Source organism: Schistocerca americana, chromosome 7 (genome assembly GCF_021461395.2).
Source record: "Schistocerca americana isolate TAMUIC-IGC-003095 chromosome 7, iqSchAmer2.1, whole genome shotgun sequence".
Classification (NCBI taxonomy): Eukaryota; Metazoa; Arthropoda; class Insecta; order Orthoptera; family Acrididae; genus Schistocerca; species Schistocerca americana.
The window spans coordinates 432,072,645-432,096,773 of record NC_060125.1 but is presented as its reverse complement, the minus strand read 5'-3'; the positions used below and the strand labels follow the sequence as shown (position 1 = coordinate 432,096,773).

The window sequence follows — 24,129 nt, the reverse complement described above, 5'->3', positions numbered from 1 at the left end:
TCAGAATTTCTAAAATCACTGGGGGAAGTGGCAACAAAACGACTATTCACGTTGGTGAGTAGAATATATGAGTCTTGCGATATACCATCTGACTTTCGGAAAAGCATCATCCACACTATTCCGAAGACGGCAAGAGCTGACAAGTGCGAGAATTATCGCACAGTCAGGTTAACAGCTCATGCATCGAAGCTTGTAAGTAGGCAGTCTAGGTTTTTATGTTGGTGGCGCCACGTAGCGCTCTGATGAAGGTCACTGGCTGTGCTGAGGGCAGTCTGTGACTGGGTCGCAGTAATATTCGCTATTGTAGTGTTGGGCTGTTGGCTGTTAACAGCGCGTAGCGTTGCGCAGTTGGAGGTGAGCCGCCAGCAGTGGTGGATGTGGGGAGAGAAATGGCGGAGTTTTGAAATGTGTAAGAATGGATGTCATGAACTGCTATATATATTATGACTATTAAGGTAAACACATTTTTTGTTCTCTATTAAAATCTTTTATTTGCTAACTATGCCTATCAGTAGTTAGTGCCTTCCGTAGTTTGAATCTTTTATTTAGCTGGCAGTAGTGGCGCTCGTTGTTTTGTAGTAGTTCGAGTAACGACGATTTTTGTGAGGTAAGTTATCTGTGAAAGGTATAGGTTAATGTAACTCAGGGCCATTCTTTTGTAGGGATTATTGAAAGTCAGATTGCGTTGCGCTAAAAATATTGCGTGTCAGCTTAAGCACAGTCTTGTATAATTTTTCAAAAGGCGACATTTCAAGCTGCTTACAAGAATAATATACAGAAGAATGGAAAAGAAAATTGAGAATGCGCTAGGTGACGATCAGTTTGGCTTTAGGAAAAATAAAGGGACGAGAGAGGCAATTCTGACGTTACGGCTAGTAGTGGAAGCAAGGCTAAAGAAAAATCAATCCACTTTCATAGGATTTGTCGACCTGGAAAAGCGTTCGACAATATAAAATGGTGCAAGCTGTTCGAGATTCTGAAAAAAGTAGGGGTAAGCTATAGGGAGAGACGGGTCATATACAATATGTACAACAACCAAGGGGGAATAATAAGAGTGGACGACCAAGAACGAAGTGCTCGTATTAAGAAGGGTGTAAGACAAGGCTGCAGTCTTTCGCCCCTACTCTTCAATCTGTACATCGAGGAAGCAATGATGGAAATAAAAGAAGGGTTCAGGAGTGGAATTAAAATACAAGGTGAAAGGATATGAATGATACGATTCGCTGATGACATTGCTATCCTGAGTGAAAGTGAAGAAGAATTAAATGATCTGCTGAACGGAATGAACAGTCTAATGAGTACACAGTATGGTTTGAGAGTAAATATGAGAAAGACGAAGGTAATGAGAAGTAGTAGCAATGAGAACAGCGAGAAACTTAACATCAGGATTGATGGTCACGATGTCAATGTAGTTAAGGAATTCTGCTACCTAGGCAGTAAAATAACCAATGACGGACGGATCAAGGAGGACATCAAAAGCAGACTCACTATGGCAAAAAAGGCATTTCTGGCCAAGAGAAGTCTACTAATATCAAATACCGGCCTTAATTTGAGGAAGAAACTTCTGAGGATGTACGTCTGGAGCACAGCATTGTATGGTAGTGAAACATGGACTGTGGGAAAACCGGAACAGAAGAGAATCGAAGCATTTGAGATGTGGTGCTATAGACAAATGTTGAAAATTAGGTGGACTGATAAGGTAAGGAATGAGGAGGTTCTACGCAGAATCGGAGAGGAAAGGAATATGTGGAATACACTGATAAGGAGAAGGACAGGATGATAGGACATCTGCTAAGACATGAGGGAATGACTTCCATGGTACTAGAGGGAGCTGTAGAGGGCAAAATCTGTAGAGTAAGACAGAGACTGGAATACGTCAAGCAAATAATTGAGGACGTAGGTTGCAAGTGCTACTCTGAGATGAAGAGGTTAGCACAGGAAAGGAATTCGTGGCGGGCCGCATCAAACCAGTCAGTAGACTGATGACCAAAAAAAAAAAAAAGAGGATTGACACATTGTTGGATGAACCTTTCGGAGAAGTGTAGCCGTGGAGGCCAATTAGCTGCTGATAGTGCCTGCACACGCTGTACATGGTACGGAAACAATTGGTTCTCCCGTAGCACTCTCCATACAGTGTCGTTTTCAACGTTACTTTGTACAGCAGGAACTTCTCTGACGCTGACATTAGGATTATCGTCAACTGCACGAAGAATTGCCTCGTCCATTGCAGGTGTCCTCGTCGTTCTAGGTCTTCCCCAGTCCCGAGTCATAGGCTGGAATGTTCCGTGCTCCCTAAGACGCCGATCAATTGCTTCGAATGTCTTCCTGTCGGGACAACTTCGTTCTGAAAATCTGTCTCGATACAAACGTGCCGCGCCACGGCTATTGCCCCGTGCTAATCCATACATCAAATGGGCATTTGCCAACTCCACATTTGTAAAGATTGCACTGATTGCAAAACCATGTTCGTGATGAACACTAACCAGTTGATGCTACGTACTGATGTGCTTGATGCTAGTACTGTAGAGCAATGAGTCGCATGTCAACACAAGCACCGAAGTCAACATTACGTTCCCTCAATTGGGCCAACTGGCGGTGAATCGAGGAAGTACAGTACGTACTGACGAAACTAAAATGAACTCTAACATGGAAATTAAGCGCTTATAAACACATGGCCACATAACATCTTTTCTTTATTTGTGTGTGAGGAATGTTTCTTGAAAGTTTGGCTGTACCTTTTTGTAACACCCTGTATCCAGAAACCTTCTTCGTCGTTCAGTCTGTCTATTACTGAAAACAGTATTTAAATCCCTAATGTATTTTCTGACATTAGTCTTCACATACAGACCAAAAAGTTGCCGCGGGGACAATTTATATTGCAGGACTGCTTGCGTGAAGTCTAACATGCATAAAGCACGGACTACTCCCCCTCACCCTCCTCATGCGCGCCCGCGCACGCGCATACACACACACACACACACACACACACACACACCTGCGCATGTCACAACATGAAATCCATCTGACGCGATAAAAAGAAAAAAAAACAAGTGTAAAGTGGCAGAATAAATGAGGGTCAGATTCACATCTTACATGAGAGCTTTATACATCGCAATGGGAAGGTGAATATGACACCTAAGTTAATTGAGCAGTAATGAGCAAATTTACCTAACAATATGTAATGCAAAAAGGGATGACACTCAAACAACAGTAATAACCACACCGTTCCTATAATGCATGTTTTAGTGGAAGGTGCAACAAGCAGCTAGAGGTGTTTTAGTTTGTAATTGAGAGGGATGAGGGCAGAGGCGATGCCAGGCTACAGGGGGTAACATGGAATCCACTTAAAGGGGTGTCGCAGGCGGAAACTCAATGAACAACCACGTGACTCAGACGGGGAGAGCGAGTATAACCTGAGGGAGGACATGAAAGAAAGCTTTTAGAAAACTGCGTTTCGGAGTTCCAAATGGATGCGGAACAAGACCAGTGACGCATTTTCGATCACATGACCAGTGAGTGGTACACACATGAGAGAGTAAATGTACGCATGTAGGTGTCTGGAACGGGCACAAAACGTCCGATTGGCGGAAACGCGCTAGAAAGGAGAAAAGAGCCAAAGATTCGACGCAATTTAATGGTAGGGACCTTGAGATTGGTAGAGAGAGTTTCCACAAAATAAGAGGAACACCCCTTTTGCTCAAAAAAAGCCGTGACTTGAAGAACAAAAGAACCCAGGTGGGGAGACAGTTCGGCCATGAGTAAGACAAGACAGAAATTTTCGAAGACTCTTTGCTGAACTGGCGTCAAGTGAGGAACGAAGCGCATAACTCTCTTTATGTTGCAGAGGAGTAGTTTGTGTGAACACTACGTTCACAGCAGCAGATATCCAGCTAGAAATAAGCTGAAGCATCGTGTAGCTCCAACTGTGGAGAAACTAACCAGCCAATTAATTAATTGTTCTTGCGAAAACTGCAACCATGCACGTGTATATCGCCACATTCTAAGAGTAGGGATGAGTACATGTTCTCTCGCATAACGAGAAACATAGGGAAGGTTTATGCCGGAAAGTTCAGTAAAGGTGGAATTAATTTTACAGCAATTTCAGAAGAGAGCGGTCTAGCAGACGACAGTTCATCGCAGCTTTACGTAAATACCGCGTGCAGAGACGTAAACTTGTCCGTTCACCAGCTTCCATCCATCCACTGTAAACTCGAGCGATCATGGGTAATATTTTGCTCAATTTGTCACATAACCTACCATCCTCTGTAGATTTGATTGTCATCCTAAAAATAGTACCGAACTTTGAACTAGATTCGGACAATTTTCGTAGTAGTGACCAACACCACAACGCAAATGTAGGAACAATCTTGTAAAGAAAGTTCTAGTTAAACTTTACTATTGTCGTGTTTAGGATAATTTAAACTTCTAAGAGGTAATATCTAATATTGTTGTGATTATGATTATTTCACTTTTTGATGTTGATGAGATGCATTAACCTGACAAATGTTTTTGGTTCTCACATTGAAAACTACGTAAAATCGTGTAATTTTGTGGTAATATTGCGACATTAAATGTGTTATTTCAACTTACACAGTTGTCTTCAATCCTAATGGCTCTGAGTGCTATGGGACTTAACTGCTAAGATCATCATTCCCCTAGAACTTAGAACTTCTCAAACCTAAGCGCCTAGAACAGCTCGGCTACCCCAGCTAGCTTCAATCCTAGAATAAGTAAACCATAAACACTGCAACTTACAAATGGCGACCCTACCAGGATGGCAATTGGTCTGCCTGGTTGGCAATTAGTCAAATTAGTAAGAAAAATAAAAACTTTTGAATTTAGAAAAAAAATTCTGTTGTTTTGTGAAGTGATTACCCAATGTATGTAAATGTTTTGTGGACAGAATACAGTAAATGTGTGATCTAAAGTGTAGAAAAGTTTATTAGCAAGTAGATGAACATTTGGCATTGTGTAGACCTCGCTGGTGTGCACGAGGTAAGTCATGGGGTAGTTGGGCTGGGTTTGAAAATCCACAAACAGTGAACAGTGTTGCTAATGATAAGTAAATAATCTGAGAAACTTTTTATGATATTTTGGAAACGTGTGACATCATATAATCTGATGTTGACGAGAGCGCATGCTCACACAATTAGAGAATGACGGGGGTTAACGAGACGATGAGAGATGGTGGAAGAGCGGAGAATATTGCAGATAGGTCAAACAGAAGATGTTGACAAAACAGAGATTGATGTACAAAATAATGAATGAAATGCGTCATGGAACGGGACGTAGTGACAGTGCATAGGGAATGGTAGTAGTTTCCCGATTGGTATCACAGTCGGAGAATGCACAAAAACGAACTTTTGACAGATCTAGTGGGTCAGAAATAGAATCAGAGGATGAGCAACTTCGGTACGTTGAACCGAATATAGTAATTTTCCAACAGAAAGAGTGTATGTAAATGCGTCTGCACTATGCACAGAAGTCTGTGAGACGCCACGTAAAGACGCGAACGGCAAACGTTTCATCAAATGGTGACAGGTGACGATGGTGAAGAATCAGACAGTGTATTTGCAATATTGAAGCAACTCACTGTGGTCGTAAAGCTGGCAAATGTATGGTTAGCAGGTCTGAAACAGAAACAGTACATTTAAAAACGGAAACAAATGCAAGGTTAGAATATTTAAAAACCGAAACGGTGAAGTTGAGAGCAGAGACAAATGCTGCCTTAAGTAGTCTCCAATTCGAAACTTATGCTGGGTTCAAAAAAGTACGCGAAGATCAGCAAGAACTATGAACGGAAGTTAATGAACAGCTTACTGAAATCCGGAGAGAGGCGAGAGACTGACGGGAGCTTATGCAATCGTTAATGGCTGACCAGAAAAACATACGTTCTGGCGTTGACCAGGTGCAGGATGCAGTGCCTAACGTCAATAAAAGAGTGGATGAGTTAGCACGTAAGACGTCTGGTAGCGGGCAACAAATCGTGGAAGAACTCAATGTCAGAAAACAATTCTCGCAAGCCGCATTAAGACGAATCGACACACGCACTGAAAACACAGTCACGAAAAATCAGAAATAGTATCAAGATCTTCGTACAGAAATGAAACAGTGTATCGAGAATCGTACAGAAAACAATAGCGAGGTTACGGAGTCGGTAGTATCATCCGACATAGTGGTTGACAGAAATCCAGAAATAAGCAAGTGAGTGGTGCTATCTTCCGTAGCAGTAGCGGAAACACAAAAACGTCATTAAATTCCAGTAGTATATCCACAAGAGGTTGCGTCCATAATTACGAAAGCGAAACAAAAGTAGATAAAAAAAACAGTTAACACAGCTGAGCGAACCAGTTAATGTACGATCACAGCAGACAATGGAGCGAGAAACGGTAAATGCGTGCATTCCAACAGAGAGGCAGCCGACCATCCGAGCGTACGCGAGTGATGCGAGAGCAGAGCAAGTTACGCTGACACATGTACCAATTCCGCAATTTCCAACTTACAATTGAATGGGTTTTAGACTGCAAGTTAATAAGAATCGAATAGAAAGGCAAAACCTTGAACCAGTAACGGGAAATGCAAACGAACCTTTCAGTCCGATACACGAGGAACGTTACGGTTTTATATAACTGCACTCCACCGCGTAGATACGATACTAGATGGGACATAAATATGTCAGCTAAAGACCCAAATGTGATAGAACTAGTACAAGAGAACATGACACAGTCGAATGGAGCGAGTAATGATGTGAAACACAAACGACGTATGGTGAAAGAGAAAAATTTGACAATGATCACTTTTTGACAGTAAAAAAATTCCAACATTACAAAGAAAGCGGGAACGGCTTACATCAACGCACATTTATAAATCAATTTCAGATCGGTTTACTAGAAAATTGGCCAGTGAGCGATAAACTTGACATTTGTGGGATTATGGATGGCCCAATAATGGAATCCATGCTAAGGGTAGCTGTAAACTGTCAATCGTATGAACAATTTAAATCCTCATTCTTGGAGCGATACTGGTCCACAGAAAGACAAAATAGAATAAAGTATGAGTTATTACATTAAGAGTTGTTCGAAAATTCAGGAGAAAAGAAAACCGTTAGATTCTGGAGAAAATGACAAAAAAGAATGTGTTTAGATCATCCATATAGTGTTGGGGAACTGATACGGATGTGCACAATGAATTACCGTTACGTTATCAGGAGTCATTGGTTGGTAGGACAGGAGATAATGTACAAGCATTTAAAGGAATGTGAAGAGAATTTGAATTCATAATCAGTGAAGATAACGCCAAGGAAAAACGTACAATCAGAGTAAACAATAACAGGGGCATAACAGTAACCGATCAGGTTTTAATAATAATAATTCCAATGGCAATAATAACGTAGTAATAGGTAACGGGTTTGGAAGGAGTGGTAATCGCCCATGGGATAACAGTAATAATTATGTTTTCGGAAACACACAGAGGGCAAATAACAATTTCGGTTTTGGTGGGACGCGGAATTGCAAAGGTGGATTTGGTCCTAGAAACTACGGTGGTAACTGTGATCAGAGATATAATCACCGTGCAAACGACGCAGGAAGTTTTAGAGGTTTTCAACAACAAAATGCAAGTTATACAGGTGGAAATTGAATGGCCACAACGCAGAATGTTTGGGAAAATCAAGCTTCAGCGGGACAAAACACATGAAATGAACCAGTAGAAGAAGTCGAGTTGAGGCCACCAAAGCCAGGTAAAAGTCAGAATTGATGATATTAACGGTACGAAGACCAATAGTAATATCCAAGTTAGAAGTGAAGACCCTCCAGTACCTAAATGAGACATCGACATTTTGTAAAATTAGCACCAAGCAATAGGAAGGTTACAGAATGGAAAACAAATTCTTTTCTATATACAAAGGTCACATGGAAGTAAGTAAAGTAGTCCATGTTAATGCAGTCGAACTGATTAGTCCAAAAACAGGTAAATCATTAGGTTTGCTCAATGGGAGTTATTTAAGAGTATATAAAGGTTAAACACAAGAAGAAAGAATAACTCCACACGAGAATTTAGTTGTATTAAATGTCCAGAAATCAATGAGTATGAAAGATAGCGAAATGCACACAGATAAAACTTGTAACTTGTACTTATCTCAGTTAAATAAATAAAATAAATGTTAAACTTCCTGGCAGATTAAAACTGTGTGCCCGGCCGAGACTCGAACTCGGGACCTTTGCCTTTCGCGGGCAAGTGCTCTACCAACTGAGCTACCGAAGCACGACTCACGCCCGGTACTCACAGCTTCACTTCTGCCAGTACCTCGTCTCCTACCTTCTCGTCTCCTACCTTGCCCGCGAAAGGCAAAGGTCCCGAGTTCGAGTCTCGGCCGGGCACACAGTTTTAATCTGCCAGGAAGTTTCATATCAGCGCACACTCCGCTGCAGAGTGAAAATCTCATTCTGAAAATAAATGTTGTTAGGAAGGTAAATGGATAACGTTGAAGAAATGACAGGAAAAGTAACTCTTCTCCAAACGAAATGTGTTAAAAGTAAGGAGAAACATAGAGATCAGACGTGGATAGTTTGACGAAATAGTAGTAGATTCTCTCTTAAAGACGTAGTGTGAAGGAGGAGAGAGTTGATTTTTGTAGATGATAGGAAGTGAAGAAGTAGGAAGGAAATAGGTAATTAGGTGGGAAGGAGCTAGACATTTTTAATTTGTTCCATCGAGGACGGTGAACAAATAACTGAGGAGATATTTTGGGGGAATATGTGAAGTATATATGCTTTGTGGAAACTACCACTATCTGATATTAAACGAAAGATATGAAGGAAATAAATACAAGAAGTCGTTACGAGGTAACAATTAGGAAAGACAACTGAACTATTCAGCTACGCAAGAAACATGTTATTTCGTGGAAGGGGGTAAACAGTAGTAAGAAAAACTAACTCAGAAAAGATTTCAATAAGGAAGAGTATGATGAGCGAAGATAGGAATATAAAAATTTAGTATCGAGGAAAAAGGAGAAAGGGATAAGTACAACTGAGAAAAATAAATTTTAGGCCTTAAAAACAACGCAGTACAACAATTGAGAAAAACTTTTTAAATTGAAAATATCAATAAAGCGGAGATGAAGTTTATACTGGAGTTCTGGTAGTGCTAAGGACAACAAGAAGAAATTGCAGAGAAACAGACGCTGCAGTCGGAGTCAAGGTGCCAAATTTTCAAAATAACATAATAGACTTATAGTCAAAAAACTAAAAAAGAAGTAAAATTTGAAAGTCACTAACTTACTAACCGTCATCACCATCAATTTCACTCTTACCAAACATCGTGATGAAGACGAGGAGACCATGACCTTTATATTAAGAAAAAAAATGGGGAAAGAATGGAAAAACATATATAGGGATAAGAAAAACTGTTTTGGATAGAGTAATAATACTTCTTGTAAAGTCATGGAATGTTTGTAATGTTGTAGCGTAGTTTAAAAGTGAAACATTGTATTAGATATTAAGTCAGATGACAAGGTGCGGTATCATTGCGGCCAGATCGACAACACGACTGAGGAGAGCGGTTAGGCGTGAGAGGAAAGAACTCTGAGAGTGAGTGCCTGGTACGTCAGATATGAGACGACGAAAGAAGAGGCCTTGGTGGAAGCAACATTCCTAGAGGATAACTCCTCTGTGGACAAGTTTGGAGAGCTACAACGCATCCTGGATACAATCAACATGTACCATGACGTGAGATTTATTCATATGAAAGCCCCGCACAAGCATTATAACAATGGTTTTGCGAAAGTGTTCGATACGTGGCACTTTTATCGCGAACTATTGAAACCAGCATATGAAGAGATAATGGATGTGTACCGAATGGGAACGGAGGCGTACATATTACTGCGAGGATGAGCGAAGGGTTGGATTCACTACAGGAAGAAGAAGAAACGCATTTCTGAAACACAATGTGCAGAATTGCGGAATCAGTTATCACACCACAAGAAATTCGACAACTGCGAAACAACCCTGAACCCGTCATGGGACGGAACGAAAAAACCATGGAAGGCTGTTCAACTTATCTAGACGAACAACCGAATACAAGGCGCCATAAGAACGGATTAAACAAGAACGACGTTAAACAGGTCTTCAATCCTAATTCCCGGTCCAGCGAAGAGCGAAGATGCAAGTGAGAAGACAGCAAGATGCACCAAGAACAGAAGATGCAATGCCGAAGATTTGGATGAAGGAAGAGCCTGGACCAGAAGGGATCAAGAAACCTTTTCAAATCCCTTCTCATTGAAAACCATTATTGCATTTAACTACCAACGATAATCCAATTTAATTGATCTAGCGATATAAACATCCGATAATCTTAATGGCAGATTGGAACACCTGCAGATGTCATACCCAAAAGTAGGAGATCACAGCTCGTATGGAGACCTAGAGACGAAGTGACCAACGATGAACCGGAATAAAGACTCGACGAAAGATGAAGAAAAGTTTATGCTGCCAGAAAGGGATCTCCAATACAACGTCACCATGGGCATATGCAACAAGAAACAAAGGCAACAACGCACTCCCGACACGCTCAGACCTTCAAAAACCTTTCTCTCTGCCGACCATCATTCCAAACTGAACGGAAACGTGGCGAGACACATACCAAGCGTCGTTCCACGCTCAACAGAGACACGTCGAGACACACGGCCGACCGTCATTCCATCTTCGGTGGAGACACGTCGAAACATTCGAAGAAAAGAAAATGATAATTTATAATAAACCATGTTAAAGATGTAGTAGAAAGAACTGTCTGTACAGACTACTATCCGAAAAAAAGGGAAATTCTTTATTGTGTTAAAAAATATGTGAATCTGAAAATTTTTAGGTGCTAGCAAGATATCTTTATTAAAGATTTTTTTAAATTTTTTCCTGGTATGTCAATAGCATATTTTTTTCAACATGTTTAAGAAAACCTAAATTTAACATTTCTGGAGGGTTAACATTCTAGTGCAATGTGTTCATTAAAAATATAGGATAGATAAATATGAAAGAATTTAGCTGCTCCATAATGTCCATTTCAATAATTAGGAAGATAAGAAATTAAATTTTTTGTAAAATTAAAATTTGGAAACTTTTGTAAAGTCTTAATGCGTAGAGTTTAGACTTTTGGGGATATAACCACGTTAATGTATAGAATTATGAGTGTAAAGTCATCGATATGGTTGAGTTATACAAAAGATTAATTGTAAGAAATGAACATGTCTTCAGTTATGATTAATATGAAACCTAGAGAACTGTAACATTTATTATAAAAGGGGAGGATAATATTAAATGAAGGTTTCCTCAACTTCATTACATATCCATCATCACTTAACATAAGTAAACTAAAAATAAGTAACGCTTTGAGTCTCCAAAAAGGAAATTTTTGAGATGATACAAATTTATACAAATTATTTGAATTAAAGTCCTCCTCCATAGCATAGCAGTAGGATTACTATCACGCAGGGGCCTGTGTTCCATTCCTGACAGGGGACTGGGTGTTATGTGCCCTTCATCATCATTGACTGACAAGTTGCTGACGTGGCATCACCTAAAAAGGACTTGAAATACGGCGGCTGAACTCCCTGATTGGGGCCCTCCTGCCAACAATGATATACAATCACTTCACTTCCATTTGAATTAAAATTAAAAATATAGTCAACTGATGATGATGATGATGTTGATGAGGTTCTATACTCTGAGGAGCATATGGGACGATGTGGGAGACCTGCACCCCTTTACTAGGCTAGCTCCTAGTGGAGTTGGTTTGCCATTGCCTTCCTATGACCGTAATGGGGATGAATGATGATGATGAAGACGACACAACAACACCCAGTCATCACGAGGCAGGAAAAATCCCTGACCCCGACGGGAATCAAATCCGGGACTCCACGTGCGGGAAGTGAGAATGCTAGTGGAGGACCACGAGCTGTGGAACATAGTCAACTATTTTGAAAGAAAAACATATTTTCCTTAAATTAGTTAGTCAACTATTTTGAAAGAAAAAATTCTATAGATTAGTTAAATAGAATTGTATAGAAAACCGAAAATTAGATTCAATGTTAAATTCTAAAAGAAAAAAGGAAAATCACTTAAGAGGCCTAATTTGTAGACATGAAATAAAGTACAATGTTAAATAATGAGACTGAATCGAAACACTGTTTACATTATAAAAATTATTAAAATAGGAAGTTGGTCAGCTAATATGTCAATTGGTATAGTCAGCAGTTGCAACCCATTTTGAACCGACTTCAATCAATTTCTCAATCATTGATTGAGCCAACACAAAACTGAATTCGGAATGAGGAGGATATGTAAGGTGGCAGAATAAATGAAGGTCACGTTTGCACCTTACATGAGAGATTTATACATCACAATGAGAAGGTGAATAGGGCACTTAACTTAATTCGGCAGTAATCAGCAAGAATTTTTCTATCAGTAAGTATGCAAAAACAGATGACACCCAATCGACAGTAATTAATAAACCGTTCCTACGGCTCTGAGCACTATGGGGCTTAACTTCTGAGGTCATCAGTCCCCTAGAACTAAGAACTGCTTAAACCTAACTAACCTAAGGACAGCACACACATCCACGCCCGAGGCAGGATTCGAACTTGCGACCGCACCGGTCGCACGGTTCCAGACTGTAGCGCCTAGAACCGCTCGGCCACCCCGGCCGGCCGTTCCTATAATGCATGTTTTAGTGGAAGGTGAAACAAGCAGTGAGAGGCGTTTTAGTTTGAAATTCAGAGGGACAAGGGCAGAGGCAAGGCCGCACTACAGGCAGTACCAAAGAAACCACTTAAAGGGGTGTTCCAGGCAGAATGTCAACAGCTGCTCAGGTGACTCAGACATGGAGAGCGAGTATAACGGCCCATCTGAGGGAGAACAGGAAAGAAAGCTTTTGAAAACTGCATTTTGGAATTCCAAATGGTAATGGAACAAGACCAGTGACGCATTTTCAATCACATGTCCAGTGAGTGTACACACATGAGAGCATCAATGTACATATTTAGGTGTGTGGAAGGGTACAGAACGTCCTATTGGCGGAAACGCGTTAGGAAGGAGATAAGAGCCAAAGTTTCGATGCAATTTAATGGTCGGTACCTTGTGATTGGTAAAAAGAGTTTCCACAAAATTAGAGGAACGCCCCTGTTGGTCGAAAAATGCTGTGACATGATGAACAAAAGAACCCAGGTGGGGAGACAGTTCGGCCATGAGTATGACATGATGGAAATTTTTGGGGACACTTCTCTGAACTGTCGTCAAGTGCTGAATGGAGCGCATAACGCTCTGTACGATGCAGAAGAGTAATTTGTGTGAACACCATTCACAGCGGCTGATTTACAGCTACAAATTAACTGTATTATCGTTTAGCTCCAACTTTGGAGAAACGAACCAGCCAATTAGTTATTGGTTCATGTGAGAACTGAGAGGGTATTACAACATGCACGCTGCTCCAACCATGCACATGTATGTCGTCACATTCTAAGACTCGGGATGAGTACATATTCTGTTGCATACTGTGCGACCACTATGGTCGCTGGTTCTAATCCTGCCTCGGGCGGCCATGGATGTGTGTGGCGTCGTTAGGTTAGTTAGGTTTCAGTAGTTTTAAGTTAAGTCTCATAGTGCTCAGTGCCACTTTAACCATTTTTCTCTCGCATAACGAGAAACATAGGGAAAGTTTCTGCCGGAAAATTCGGGAAAGGTGGAATTAATTTTATAGGAATTTTAGCGGAAGAGAGGGGCCTAGCAGACGACAGCTCATCGCAGCTTAAGGTGAATACTGTGTGCAGAGGCGTAAGCTTGTTGGTCCACCAGCTTGCGTCCACTGTAAACTCGAGAGACCTTGGGTAATCTTTTGCTCAACTTTTCACATAGCTAACCATCCACCGTAGACTTTAATGTCATCCTAAAAATAGTACCGAATTTTCAACCGGAATCGGACGATTCTCGTAGTACTGACCTATATCATAACGCAACTGTAGAAACAATTTTGTACAGAAACTTCCAATTAAAATTTAATTCTGTCTTGTTTAGATTAATTTAACCTTCTGCGAGTTAATACTTAACATTGTTGTGTTTATGATTATTGCATTTTTTGTTGTTGACGAGATGCATTATCCTGACAACTGTTTTTTGCTGTCACATTGAAAAGTTTGTAAAAGTTTGTATTTTTGTGCTAACATTAGGACATGAAACATGTCATTTCAACTTATACAGTTGTCTTCAATCCTAGAATAAGTAAACCAGAAATATTGTCTCTTATACAAGAACAAGAAGGAAACATAGGAACAGGTTTTACGTACATAGAACTTTTCAGGGTAGTAGCTGCAGTATGCTTACAAATTTATCACTGTTTTGGTAACAAAATATGACCTACTTCACCATCAGAACGTGCAGTATTCATCTTTACTTGCGGTACTGCATCAACTGTTGCAACAATTTTACCGAGAAGAGGGTTATTGAAACTGACAATGGCTGTGCCGACTCTCAAAGGCGTACGACATTGATAGTGTTACAGGAAATCATGCTGACATCCTGCTTCAAATGTGTTACATCTGCGTTTCCGATAAGAAACCCATGTAACGGTACATTAAGGCGTGCTATCTTAACTATGGAAAACAACCGAAAGAAATCGAGAAAAAGATGTGCCAAACTCCAGCTGACCACGATTCACCTTTGAACAACTATTTATTGACTTTAAAGAAGTAAACAAGTGAGGGCTTTCAATTTAGGATCGATGGTAAAAAAAAAAAAGGAAGAGAACCGGTGCAGACTCTTTGCGATGTCAATGTTACTCAGGCTACAAATTAAGTTTCAGCCAGTACTCAGAATAGAATGCATGTTCTCCAGAATGAAGATAAAATCGTAACGTACGGTAACTGCCGTCTTGATGGTTCTGCAATATGCTCTCGGAATCACGGAATCGTAAAACTATAGGTGGCAGCGGTATTCTTAGCCGTTCCTAGTGCCGGCTCGCGATTGGGTACCGGTGGAGACGTTTGACGACCTGCACAGCACGTGACTAATTCTCTCTCTTGGAAAGCCATCGTGAAAAGCGTGCGCGGAGCTAACACCAGCGGACAGGCTTTCAGCGTCGTGGCTGGGTATCCCTGTTTTATAGCCCATGGAGTAGCCATTATCGCACAAACAGCACCGTGTGGTAAGTCCACAGGGAAATAACCTCTACTCGTAAGCGCTCTAATTCCTATTATCTACTGCCTAGAACAGCGGGAAGAGCGGGAAAAGCCGTTACTTGCGTCGTTAAAGCAGCAAGACGGTGCATCTATTCTGAACGGAAATGTCTCCTCGCTCAGCGTCTAAACATTAAACAAAACACTGCTGCTGTTTACGAATCTGCTAAAGGTATAACTCAGTCTGCAACAGACAAGATGTGGCTCTTTAATGAATATTGACGAATTCATTGCCTTAATATCAGGTTTATTAACGGACACAGACAAAAAATTAGAATTGTTTCAACCTCTCGGCATCTATTATTTTATAATATAACACTAATATACTGTAACGCTAAAATAGATTATATATCTCTTCTACTTTTTTGCTCAATAATTTTCTACCAGTCTCAGACTCGTTATTATCCTTGAAGCTAATCGGATTTATTTTAAACTTTTCACTGCTGTGTGCACCATACATCTGTGTGCGATCGTGCCAGTGCAAACGTCAGAGTGCTGTATTTATTCTCACCAATAAGTTCTTAGAATAAAGTGTACTCAGAATTTTATTTATTGGTCAGTTTCCTAAAACTATACAACAATAAAGTACAATTCCGAAAGGGTTTTCTGCGTGAAATGAAACGAGACGAAACAAGCAGTCCCACATAACACTGTTTAGAGCGGCACCACGATTCCTTTCGTTCTTTGATCTGGCTCCATACGACGCTTCAATTTACAGATCAGTGTGCTTTTTACCGACGATTCAACAGTGCTTGGAAACTGTCTTTCTCAAAGCCGCGAAGGAGATTCCTCGTATGATATATGCTTTTGTTCTTGGTGATACGTCTCCCAAGCTTTCGATTGGGGCTGAGATGAAATTCGCTCAACCTGGGCTGCAGTACGTGAGATACAGGACAGCACAGTTTTTTTCAGGTGGCTGGGAATGTGTGAGGAACTTCGTGAACAAGTTCAAGATAAGGTTAGAAGCGGAAATCCAGCTAGAACTCATTCCTTCCAAAGATTCAGAGTAGTAGCACATAAGGGGCAGCGAAGGTCCATGTTAATTTCGCCAAGGTGAGGATTATGTGAGTGTAGTTCTTGAATGAATCGATGACAGTCTTCAGATGTCTCCACGATCGTCAGATTATTGGTTTTAGTTTACAGTAAGCTTTCCTTTAAGTAATTAGTAGACAATAATTCAGTTTTGACCGAGTATTGGCCCTCGGTCCGTTATGCTCCAACGACTAAAGCCATAGGATATTAAAGCACACAAAGTGTATGTGCTAGGAGTGAGTGTAAAAAGATACCAAACTATCAAACATCGTAGCTTATAATAGACCTTACGATGGGTAGTTATAAAATTTTAACTATCACCTCAAAATAATAAAGCTACCTAATAAATTTCTTAATTTATTGGCATTCACATGACTGAAGGTCTGGTACTCATTGACATCCCAGCGTCACAGTACTGTAGGTCACAAATAGAGGAGCCAAATAAGATTGGTTAATTTCATAATGGAGTGGAAAATTGCGAGGTAAATCACTTTAGACAACAGCGGAATGTAGTAACTGTGTCAGGCCAACCCAACCTCTTCATCTCTGAGTAGAACTTGCACCATATGTACTCATTTAGCTGTGGGATATATACCAGTCCTTGCCTATCCCTACAGTTTTTATTCTCCACATCCCTCTCTAATACCACGGAACTTATTGCCTGATGCTTTAATACATGTCCTATCGTCCTGTCCGTACTTGTCTGAGTTTTCCATATGACGCTTACTTCGCTGATTCTGCAGAGAATCTCATGATTCCTCATGGTTTAATCTAATTTTGAGCACCTTTCCTTAACACCACATCTCAAACGCTCCCACTCTCTCCTTATTCGATTTTCCTGCACTCCCTGATTCACTACCTTACAATGCTATGATTCAAACGTGCATTCTCAGAGATTTCTTCCCCAATTGACGGCCTATGTTTTTTAGCAGTAAACATCTCTTGGCCAGGAATTCACTCTTTGCCTGTGTTTTTTGTGTCCTCCTTGCTTCGTCCGTGTGAGGTCATTTTGCCTGGAATGTAGCAGAATTCCTCAACTTCGTCTACTTCTCAAACACCAGTTTTGATATATGTTTCTCGATATTTTCGTTTCTGTTATCTCTAATTACTTTTGTCACTTTTCAGTTTACTGTCTATTTACTATCTATCTATATTCTGTACTCGTCAGACTGTTCATTCCATTCAACTGTTCGTGTAACTCTTCTTCACTTTCAGTGAAGACAGAGCAACTGCTCATGTAACTCTTCTTCACTTTGAGGGAAGACAGAAATGTCGTCAGCGAATCTTGTCATTGATATCCATTCACCCAGAATTTTAATACCAGTCTTGAACTTATGTTTTACTTCTATCATTGTTTATTCGACGTATAGAATGAGCATTAGAGACAAAAGACTACATCCCTGTATTACACTCTTTCAGTCTTCGTCTTGGCTGTTTCACGTAATGTATGCTATCCGACTTTCATTAAAGCTTCCTCCAAATTTTCTTAGAATTTCGACCACCTTGCACCATTTCACATTCTCCCATGCTTTTTCTAGACAAAACCTTGCTTCCACTATCAATCACAACGTCTTAACTGCCCCTCTGCTGCCCTTCGCTATCCCGAAGGCAAGCTGATCCTGATTCCTTTGTCCTTCAGTTTACTTTTCGATTCTTCTGTCTGTTATTCTCGTCACCAGCTTCGATGCATGAGATATTATGCTGGTTGTGCGATCGATCCCGTTCTCTATTTTCGTACATTGAACACACCAACACGAATAGTCCACAATGGTTTCAGATATTCCAAAGTAATGTTACCAGTACATTCTACTTCATTTGACCGCAAGTCTTCGAACGCTCTGTTAAACACTGACTCTAATACTGGAGCCTCCGATCTCTTCGACATCCTCTCTCATTTCTCCTTCAGTCACATCATTAGACAAGTCCACCCCCTCACAGAGGTCTCTTTGCACCTATCTGCGCTCTCCTCTGCGCTTAACACTGGAATTCACATTGCATTCTTATTGATGATTCCCTTGCTTCTAATTCCACACAGGGTTGTTCTGACTTATCTGTATGCAAAATAGGTTAATTCAGGTGCTGAATTTCGACGATAATTACTGTTAGATTTCTTGGTATTCTTCCTTCAGCAATTTTTCCTGATCCTCCCCGAATTTCCTATTCATTTCACTCCCAGGTGACTTATATTTCTGTATTCATGAACTTTCCTGAACATTTCTTATTTACTCTGTTACCCAAGGTTTCTTAACCGTTACCTTCAATTACACATGTCTCTCCTTCAATCTTCTGTGACTGCATGAACTGCCTACAGTAGTAATCACTGTCGCAGTACCTAAAGCGTTAGAGATCTTCAGACACATCTCATCGTTCCTCGGTACCTCAGTGTCTCACTTTTTTGTACATCAATTCTTCCTGACGTCTCTTTAACTTCAATATATTTTTCATATATCGGCTCCTGAGTATGTCTTACATTCGATCATATGATTGCGGAATCTTTTTCTGCCCGTGATGTAGTTCAGCTGAAATTTTTCTGTACATCTGGGTCTTTTCCAAGTATACCTCCTCCTCTTGTGATATTTGAACATAGTATTCGTTTTACCATCTGACATTTACTACAGAACTCGACAGTATTTCTCCTCTTTCGTTTCCACTACGAATCTCATATTCTCCCGAAACTCTTTCATCCCTATAATCACCTGCTATCAGGCTGCACTCTCTTTTCACATACTGAATTTACAGTTCAATATCCTCAGATACTTGGTCTGTCTCTTCATATTCTACATGTGACAACGGCATTTATACCTTAACAATTATTGTTGGCACTAGTTTACTATCTATTCTGATGAGAGCAACTAGCCACAAAATTTTTCACAGTAACTCACTATCTTCCCTACCTTCTTATTCACAACGAATCCTACTCCCGTTATACCATTTTCTGCTTACCCTACATTCGTCTGACCTGAAAATCTTCCTTCCACCTCACTTGCTCTATATCGGGACTAAGCCTTTTTACGTCCCTTTTCAGATTTTCTAGGTTCCCTACCAAGTTGAAAATTTAAACAATCCACTCTGCGACTCTTAGCATGTTACCTAAATTTGTTATTTCATTATATTCTGATGGCTACCTCATTACTGTCAGTCCCTCCTGGAGATCCGAATGGTCTATTAACACTTCATCTCTTACCAATGGAGAGATCATCATGAAACTTTTTCAATTACATGTACCATTCCCTGTGGATACACACTGTGTGTTTTTAATGGAGCTATTTCCAATGCTTTCCACAATGTCATGCCGTTCATCATTGGTGATAAGGGCATTTTCCCGCCATAAAGGCAACAGAGTGCTCTGAAACATTGTCTGCTCGCCCGTTCTTTTTGGCAAGACCATTGGTAGTACGAGGTTTGCTTCCTGTACCGTGACTCATCTGCTGCCACTGCTCACGACTTTTATCGAAATTTTAAACAATTGCTGAGTACGAACGCGTTTTGATTACAATTCAAAAACATTACCCCAAGACCAACTGAAGTCTACTACATTCAAACGTAAGTCCACATTTCAGGAAGCACTTTGGAGGACTGAATCATGGACTGTGGAGAGACGGGAAAAGTAGGAAATCTAAGCGTTCGAGTTGTTGTACTACATAAGGATCATGGGAATCTGGTGTATCAGTTGTGAAAGGTCCTTTAAGCCTCTGAAGTCTTGCTGCCCAAGTCAGTCAGATAATGGTTCACATATCAACGTGTACAGCACCTGTTACTGCTAAAACTGCGACACACTCTTCTAGGCCAGATATCGATTCAAAAAATTGGAAATATGTTATGGAACGTCATGGAATATTCCTGCTTCAACTCCTATACATTCATGAGTTTCCGATAGATGGTGGTGCTATACTTGGCCTTCAAAATGGCGTGGCATCAGTGACGGAGGTGCGTCCAAGCTGAGATCTGTTATTGCATTTATTTAGTTGGTAAACCAGAGCATCGCAAATATTCACAGGGGGTTGCGGGATGTCTAAGGAGACTGGCAATGAATAAAACCAGGGTAACTTGTTGGGCGAGCCGCCTCTCGTCATCAGAACAAGGTCGTCCAAATCTATCCGATTTTCCGGGTGCCAGCCGGATGAACACAGCTGTGACTCCTACAGTGTTGAAACGTGCGAACACTTTCATTCGAAGTGACCGACTAATCACAAACACACACATCGCTTCTCAACTGGACGTCTATGTTGGTAGTGCTGAAATACTTGTTCACAAGTAGGGATACACAGAGCTTTTTTTCCGCTGGGATTCGTCTCCCGGCTTCCACCTGTTTGGCCCAGTGAAGGATACGCTGGGGGAAGCAGTATGTGAATGACGTGAAAGTTACTGATCCAGCAAGACGTAGGCTCCGATGTCGACGATGCGGGCAAACAGGCATCCCAGAATATTGGCATCCGGTCATCACATTGAGCGTATCCTATGTTCAAGAAAGTGTTTCATAGCTAATAGAGTGGGAATAATATGGTGTATTGGAGTCCTGAACACAGACAACCCGTTTTCATAAAACAACGTTCCAATAGTTTATGAATGCCCCTCATGTATGGAAGTAAAATAATGCATTTAAAGGAATGAGCACATAAAACGTTGGATAGATGGATTGGTGTCGAGCATCTAAACACCAGCCGTAGATGTGCTCCGAGCTTAATATTCGGGCGCCATGAAAGAGTGTCCCAGGTTAATACCACGCTTACCCAGCTCCTTCCGCCCAACTCTTAATCGAATAACCTCAGGTGCTTGGGTCGGCGCCGAGCGATGTTGCTCGCATTAAATGACCAGATCCGTGCCACTTCTGCACGGTAAGCTGCATAGGCTGATCCGCGCAACTCGGAACTGCCGCAGGACTGGTGTGCTCGCCCCTATCAGAGGGACACTCGTCGGCTTCTCCAGGCGTCGCTACTGGAGATGGAGGCCACTCTCCAGGGCAAACAGGCGCCAAGCTCCCGGCGTCGCCCCCGCCTCCAGTGGACCGACATCTGGAAACTGTCTCGCAACTTGATCTCTCCCTCCCTCCCTCTTCCTTCTCCTCCTCCTCCTCCTCCTCCCCCTCCTCCACTGCTACCCCCACTTCACAGGCCGGAAAACAGGCGGATCCCGCAGCCTGCGCGATAATTGATCGCCATTCAGCGAGTCCCAAGAGACCCCGCAGCTGCACAATATCAATCCTGACAGGTAAGCTTGTAAGGGTTTTGTTTTATACAGGAAATTGTACTTTTGGTAATATTTTGGATGTCACGCGGAAAAGTAAACTTTCAATAACTTCTGAGCGTTAGCGGGCAACATCTCTGCCAAAGAGGTTGCGCTGCTAGAGACTGTTAGTAGGACCTCTGCTTGTGAGTGGAGTGCAGTCTTTTAGGGAAACAAAGGAGGAGTATAGCTGTACCTTGTGTTGGAGAAAGATGTGTTTAGGCCGCGTTGTGTGCCGGCACAAATTTTCTTACATACTTTTTCATTAATGGAGAGATATTTTGCAAATTGATTCAGAAGACTTCAAAAGGTACTGTTCGTCTTCCGTAATTTTCATATTCTTGGAGGACTTATCAGCTCGGGTTTTATGCGCAACGAGCTCTGTAGCAGCTATTCGTTTAGTAATATCGTCCAACATAGGAGTTTTTATTTTTAATTTGACTTCTTTGCGTTTCGTGCATGGGTAAACTAATCATGGACCGAAAGACAGATTCAAATGTTTCCTGAAATAATTTGCGACGTTTGTATCTAATGCCAAAATCGACATGCTTCCTTTGAAACAATTCGTACACTGTCTGAATTGTGAGCCTGGCGTTCTAATGTCTAAATTCATGCGAGGAGTATGTTAACTCTTACACAGGAAGTGATTGTATGTGATCATGAATGAGTTTCACAGGTGCGGGAGCCATGGCAGGTTTCTTATAACCAATTCCCGGTGTGTCTTGTGGATTCTTCTTCTGAAGCTTTAAGTCTCCTTACTCCTGCACCGTTATAGCGAAAGAGAAAGGAAGAGAGAGAGAGAGAGAGAGAGAGAGAGAGAGAGAGAGAGAGAGAAAGGAAAGCTCTACGGCACGCTTCAGGTCGTTCACTGTTTACTAGTATAAAAAATCAAGGAAGACGTCTGTGACCACCTGCTAGTAGACTCATCCCCTGTGGCCGTCCTTCTCCTACATATTGGTTTTGCAGCAAGAAAACCAAATAAAATCGCGTCCTGTTCATTTGTTGTGTTAAACTGTGGGAAGCGCCGCAGTATATCATTTTCTGTTTCTAAACACGCGTCATTGTAGCGAGAAGGATTCAAAGCAAAAATAAATAAATAAATAAAAATAAATTATAATGACTTTGTTATCCTATTTCACATGGAATATTCACGAATAAAAGTAATAATAGATTTTGTTACAGCTATAAAAGAACTGTACTGGCTTACATTGTTGATCAGTGTTTCTTTCAAATGTTCAAATGTGTGTGAAATCCCTATGGGACTCAAATGCTAAGGTCATCACTCCCTAAGCTTACACACTACTTAACCTAAATTATCTTAAGGACAAACACACACACCCATGCCCGAGGGAGGACTCGAACCTCCGCGGCGACCAGCCGCACGGTCCATTACTGCAGCGCCTAGACCGCTCGGCTAATCCCGCGCGGCTGTGTTTCTTTCTGCAACAAGTTTTCCGTTACGGGTAGTATACTGAATGACCTTTAACTCTTGATGTTTCCATAACATTCTGCTCATATTTTACAGCAATACGATTTCGTTTTCTCTTTCTCGGTATTTTTACTACGTTCCAACTCCATACTGGCCTTCATCCTAAACCTGCCAATACATTTTCGGAAATAACAACAGCTGAACTAACAAAAACAAAACTTAACGCGTAGCGCATTCACTAGGTATTCAATAGATGCTCACCATCGTAAGGGCATTATACCAGGAGCAAAGACCTATCAAAAATGACGTCACTGTAACGATATCGCAAAAACATTTACAATATGTGTAATAAAGCCGTATCATGTAAGAAGGCGTATGTATGTGTACAGAATCTGGTCCTGTTCTTATCGCATATTGTCGGAATCTGGAATTACGCCACTTCAAAAATGGCTGTATCATTTGTTCAATGAAGCTTGCACTGAAAACTAGGCACTGTTTTCATTATTTACCATATCAAGTAAAATGTGAAAATCAGCCTGTTCGTTTTATGTATTAGAACTGCGGGCTATGTTTTTGAAATGTACTGTACATAAGCCTCTTCCCTGCAGCTTCGCCCACATACGGGTTCGACATACATATTGAACACATCCCTTCCTCAACCACTTTGTGTCCACCTGCCTCTTGCACCCTCTGTCTGTGTGTCTCATCCATCTACCTCCGTTTATCTCCCCCACTCTATCTCTTCATCTCCTCCTCCCTTTCCTTTTGTTGATTTCTTGCACCTCCCCTCACTGGTCATTGTCACCCCTCCCTGTGATCAAATCGTCCTCCAACTCTCTCTTTGCAACTCTGCCTTTCCCTCTTCCTTTTTCAACCTATCCAGAATCAATCTACACCGTCCACCCCTCTCTATCCATTTACTACTCCCCTCACTCTGTCCTCCTCCTTGACTACTCATCTCAGTCTGTTGCCAGACATGATCATCGACAACACAGGTCAAAAATGTACGCTAGTACTACTCTCACAAAATACCTGCGTCGAAGGCCAGACTACATGTCAGTGTCTTGAACGTCATTTATTTGCTCCTGAAGCACAGGCTGCCATGCAAAGCAGCACGATAAAGCAGGTCAATCCTACTCTAACACAATATAACTGTAACCCAGAGCAGCCTACATATTTGAGCCCAGTAAACTGTTACAATCCCCTTACATGTAGGCTGCCCTGCTAAACA

General features: G+C 41.2%; 1 protein-coding gene and 1 non-coding gene across 2 annotated transcripts in view; both read right to left on the bottom strand.

Annotated features, from left to right (window-relative positions):
* Nucleotides 1-24,129, bottom strand: part of LOC124622584 (neuropeptides capa receptor-like) — a 1,063,621-nt gene that overhangs the window by 207,755 nt on the left and 831,737 nt on the right. The gene's annotated exons all lie outside the window — the stretch shown is intronic.
* On the bottom strand, nt 8,189-8,263 carry Trnas-cga. The gene has a single exon. It is a non-coding gene; the product is annotated as a tRNA-Ser (tRNA).